A 6,000-nucleotide genomic window follows, 5' to 3' on the forward strand; every position below is an offset into this window, starting at 1 on the left:
TCTTGTAACACAAAAAAAATAAGACTGCTCAAAGACCTGATAGTTCCTCTCCTTTCTTCTTCTCTCCCCAGCTGTCTCTTCTTATGAGCTCAGTTATTCTGGAAAGGATATTTCTCTAACAATTTTGGCTGACATTTGGAAGTTCAGCCAGTAGGCTCAAAAGCTATAGATGAGGAAGAGACAGATCCCCACACAGATCAAATTGTCTGTTTGAATTTCCATCAAAAACCAGACTGAGTCATCAAACTGCTGAGCCATCAGGGAATTTGTAGATACCAGAGTGAGTCACCAGTGAAGTTACCAGTGTGCCTGATGTCTGCTGCCCATCATTTCCCAAGATACTGCTGCCTTGGGCTCTGGCTCATCCCGGGGGATGTTCCCACCCTTCAGTGACTTCAGGCTGCCTTGGGCTAGGTGTGTTCTGCATGGACGTGGACAGTAACCGTGACTGTGTGACATTCAAAACCAGCCAAAGAGGTTGTATTAGAAGTGATCCTATGAACATTTGGCATTATTTGCCATGGCTAAAATACAGAAGCAGGGCTGGGAGCAGGACCTGGACCCAGCACGGCCCTTGTCACTGTGCTGCGGTGCCACGTGCTTTCGAAGCTTGCATTCATTGCAATACAGAGCTGCAGCTCTAACTGGGGAAACAGAGAAGAGTAACAAACGACGAAAGTAGACCGCAGCCGGGTAGCTCAGGTAAACAACAGGTAGGTTATACAAGTTTGAATGCATTCCAGTAGAGGAAGGCATTGAGTAAGTCTCCCATTTTCTTAGTGCTCTAATTGCTTAACTGTTTTATCAGTACAATTGCTTTGTCCCTTGGCTCTGCCTTATTTATAGAAAAGAGGAAGCAATTTCCCTGGATTCAAATGAGGAGAGAGCTGTTGGTGTTTCACCTGAGGCTACAAGTTGGTAGGAGAGGTTCAGCTCCCTCTCTGCTGCCTTTCCCATTGCCCAACATAGGTGTGGCCTTGCTCGGGGTTGTGAATGCTGCGCACAGGAGACAGCCGGTTCTCTGCCTGCAGTGCACTTGGGCACTGCAGCAGGTTTGAGAAACCCCTTCTGGGAGCTGAGCAACTGGCTTGGCAGTGCCTCAGTTCTTTTATGGGTCTGATCTCAAGTAACTTGCCAGAGGTCACATGAGAAAGTAGGTAGCTCACTAAATCATCTCCCTCTTGAATCACGTTGCACTTGAAAATCCCTTCCAGTTGCTGTTTTTATTGAATGCTGAATCTTTCACCAAGGTAGCATTTACAGTTGCAGTGATTCTTAGATACTGAAATAAAATAGCTGTTAATGATCAGCTGTTTGTAAGATTACTCCTCTCTGAATGAGACATAGTTTGCTTAATATGCCATACCATAAACCTTCTCTGCTAGGGCTTCTGATTTTCCAACAAAATATAATGGGCAAAGAGTCAATATCTCTAACATAAAGCAATTATTAAATTATTAAAGCAATTATTAAAGTGTTATGTGGTGATGCTGGAAAGACACAATAATAGTTGGTTGAAACCCTGTCTTCCTGGGCCTCTAACATCTTTACCCTGACAGCCCTCAATCTAAAAGATAAGGGATTGTGGATATCTTTTGGCTGCTGTTTCTGTGTCACAGAGACAAGAGTGTGTAACACCTCTCTCTGTCTTTCCAGGTTACCTTCAGTGGAAAGTGTTTTAAGTATCTCTGTTTAGCATGTTCAGTCTTACCCGCAGGAGAATCAGAACCTCACAGTATGGGATGCTTTTCAGACATGAGACCACACATCTCCCACACAACTACAGTCTCCATTGATTCAAGTTAAATCCTAGAGCTGTATGTTTGGGGCTTTTTTTTTTTTTTTTTGGAATATCAATAAAACACCAATACCCAACCATTTCTGCCCCAAATTCACAGGGAAGATTTGTTATTTCATAGATCCATTTGTAATTTAACTCAAAGAAGGATGCAGTCTGTACTGTAAATATTCAAAAATGCTCTCTAGTCGTCATATGCTACCATTTCATTGTGCAAAATAGTTCAGCAAGTGGTTTCCTCCATGGACCCGCCACCTGAAAGTCCAGCTTTTTGAAATAGCAGTAAAAAAGAGCGCCAAATACCTCCTTACAGATGAGTGTAAGTGATTTCAGTTCAAAAACAGGACAACAGTCCTCACTCAGTCATTTTTAAATGGGGCCAAACATGGGAAATACGAGTTTGAAAAACAGAATCTTACCTGAAAATTATGACTGTAAGTGTTATAACAGAAGTCCCAATATGACCTAGTAGTGTGCTACCAAGAGAATTCTGTGAGAACTGTTATAGTCAGTAATGCAATGTATCCACAAAATATCCTCTAATGTAGGAATAAAATCAAGAGATGGGCAAGCAAGAAGAAGCAAGTCACATGCTTCTTAGTTTTGTAGCACAGTAATCCTGGCAAAGACTGCCGTACACGCTCCTGCCTCATTTCATTACTCTGCCCTGTGTACTTTGATCTTACATGTTTGTCCCTAGATTATAAAGCCAGAGGTATCATTCGATCATCTGGTCTGACCTGCTGTATATTGCAGGCTGTTAAATTTCATTCATTATCCTTGTATTGATCCTGAGAACTTCTGTTTGGCTGAAGCCTGTGTTCCAGAGAAGCCTGAGGTATTGATCTGAAGACAACAAAAGACTGTGAATCCATCATTTCCATTGCTATTTGTTTAAATATTATCCCATTCTCCCTATTAAAATTTGTTCATTAATTCTAATTGGATTTTGTCTGGCTTCAGTTTCAAGCCATTGGTTCTTGTTATGCTTTTCTACCCTAAACTGCAGGGCCTTTCAGTATTTCATTTTCTCATGAAAGTGCTGGAATAACAAGCAAGCCACCTCTTATTCATTTTAACAGACTCAGAGTCTTCATTTCCCACAAAAGCCATTTTTCTGTTGCTTCTATTCTTCTAACAGCTTCTCCAGTTTTTCTTTACATGTTTTTAAAATACGGATATCCAAACTTTATATTGTGTGCCAGTCTCACAAATGCTTTACGGAGTTGTAAAATCATTGCCCACTCCTAATCTGTACTCCCTTAGAAAACTGCATGCAAGAGGGTTCTCCTTCAGCAGGAGAAAATTTCAAACTTTATATGGAGATTTACGACTGTGGTTTTTTTTAGATTCTTCATTTCTCCCAAACCAAATTACCAGAAAGAAATGTTGTACGTCAGTCAAAGTACATATTTTGCTTTCTTTAATTGACCAACCTTCCAGGAAAGCCTTGGTTTTGATAAAATCAGCATTTCCATCAGGGTGGAAAAACTCACTGCAGAAATTTCCAAACTGTTCTGCTCCTTGCTTCCGATACAGGGATTGCACTAGTCCTCCTTCTACCAGCATGTGCGGTGGGAGCTCATTATTATCTGGTTGTCTTCTGTGGTCATCCTTTGAAATCACTGCTGTGGCCCCATAGCTATGCAGAGGGACCTGCATTCCCTCTTCCTAAATGAATAACTTAAGTTGGTTGTTAACAGATGCTCTTCATTTGCAAAAGGCCCTTCTCATCAAGCAATCCATATCTCATATATGAAAACGCTGCTCATCTGCACATTTTGCCAGTTTTTATTTTTTATTTGTCCACAAAGTTTGCACCCAACGGGAAGACAGCAGGCACAGCTGTCTATTTGCAATATGTCCTCAAAGCTTACTGCTTCGACAAGTTACCATGCATCAGTGAAACTGTCACTGGACTCACTGCCCATCAACCTAATATAGAAAGGAGGGCAGTTCCCACTGGTCTCTCGTGTTACGTAAGCTCTATGCTTACATAAAACTCACCTGTCTAGTGGCGAGTCCTAAAGGCAGGGCTCCCAAAACAAAGAAAATCAGTTCTTAATAAGCAAAAATGGGGAAAATCTGTACTACAAGCAGGATTTAGGGAGCTCTTAAATATTGATAAGGAATTGATCAGATCAAAACTTGGAGTTAGGCAGTTAAAGAGCAGCTTAGGCAAACTTGCCTATCTAAGAGTTTTTGCCTAGAAAACCTCTGCACAGCAGCCACGAAGTCCCAGACGTGCGCTTTGCTGGGGAAGAAGGAGACTTGGGCTCTTCACCCAAGTGGTTCCTGCCACCTGGGAGCATACTAGGCTGGAGCCTGGGCTCAAACTACAACACCACTGCCCGCTCTAGTTACTGTCAATAACTAGGTCTAAACTGACGCAAACATATTTACATGGGTAGTACAGCACAATGCATTTATTCTGTGCAGCCTTAAACAGATTTAGGCACCTCAGTGCCTAAACAGTAGCGTTTAGGTCCCCGACCCTCAGAGTGGAATCTGAAGCCCAGGGCTAGCCAGAGGCTGTTAGCTGAATCCTAAAGCCCTCTCAGCCACATGCTGAGAGGGAAGCCATATACACCCAGAAGACAGGAGATACTGAGGATAAAGCCAAGCGCCTGAGTCTAGGTTTCTGAAACTCTCTATGCTGTGCAGTAGAGCCAGCTGCAGCAGTCTTCAGAGCAACCGAACTTTGGGGTGAAGAGTGGAACCAGAAAGTATATTTTGCACAGACACTCTGGTGACCATGCGTCACATTGTCCGGAGGTTTAGGTTTCAGAAGTGTGTTGCTTGGACAGTGAACCCAAACTGGTGCCATATGACCCTGCACCCAGGCTAATAAACCCTTTTGGAGTGCAGAAGTGCTTGGCGCTGTGGTTACGTTTTCAGCTTCCTTCCATCCATGGTGCGTGGAGTGCTACTCAGAGCTGCTGCTGGTTGTCCGTTTTCTTTCTTCCTGACGCTTTTTGTCCCAAGGCCACTAGCCAGTTTGCATGGAGCTGCACTAGATCTGTCTCACTGTGTGCAGTGGTATCTGTACTGCTTTTCAGTACTCTCAGTTCTTGGAGCTCTGAGCAGAAATACCTCATTGGTTTTCAAGGGGACTAATTGCAACCTGGAAGAAGGTTTAGTAATGCTGACTAGCTGAATTGCTTCTACCCAGCAGCATTGCTTCTGAACTGTACCATGGAGCAATACAGGTGCACTCGTGCAGTGCTGTCCTTGGAGTAGTATACTAGCCCCAAGCTGTTCTGTGCAGAGCCATATAAAGTGTCTCTATCTGCAGCAAGGTTAGTCTGTAATCCTGATAATTTACCAATAAATAACTGAGCAGAGTTGGCTCTCCATTTGAAGTCCCATACAGCTGCATTTTTTTAAATAATGACACTAAAATAAAGCAACACTTCAGCATTTCATTTGATAGAGATCACTCTCTAGGGGGCTTATTTGTCCTGCAAAGGGAGGAAGACATTTATTACCTAATAGGAGCAGACCCTGAATCCCTTGGTATTTATAAGGATTTAGTATTATACTTAAAGTACACTTCAAAGAAAAAAAGGAGCCAACTGATACTTATGATCCGAGCACAGCACACACAGGCTGTGATTTAATGAAATTTCCTCCTTCTTGATATGAAAAGAGAGCTCTTGGAAGTGGGATAAACTGAAATACCTGTGTAGTGGTCCTGTCATGGCCAGAGAACAGAGAAGACTCTAACATTGTTATCCTTTAAAGGTTTGTGAGATGTATTATATTACAAAGTGTGTCTTAAAGGTTGCTCTAGATGCATTTCCATTTCTCTCATGTTTGTAAGCCAACAGTAGTACTTTGCTTTTTCTCTGATGTACGAATGTGGATGATTTGACAGAGGTCAACCAATGCCATAAAAAATATGCTAGAACCCTAGCCTAGCGTTTAAAATAACAATATAGAACAGAACTGTGAGTCTCTTTCAAATAAAAGCGGAGTACCGTTTGTCTGTTTTTCAAGACATGCCCTGCGAGCCTGGCAAATCAGCTGAGGAACTAGTAAGAGTTTGGTGCATTTTAAGACCTAACTTACTGCAATAGCTTGTCAATCACCGTGGAATTGATTGGATTTGAATCAAATTTACAAGCCCAGAAAAACTGCCTAACTTCTATGTTGCTGCTTTTTGTGTTTACCCTTTTGCATTTCTTGCTTGAGTATACTAT

Source organism: Dromaius novaehollandiae, chromosome 1 (assembly GCF_036370855.1).
Source record: "Dromaius novaehollandiae isolate bDroNov1 chromosome 1, bDroNov1.hap1, whole genome shotgun sequence".
Lineage (NCBI taxonomy): Eukaryota > Metazoa > Chordata > Aves > Casuariiformes > Dromaiidae > Dromaius > Dromaius novaehollandiae.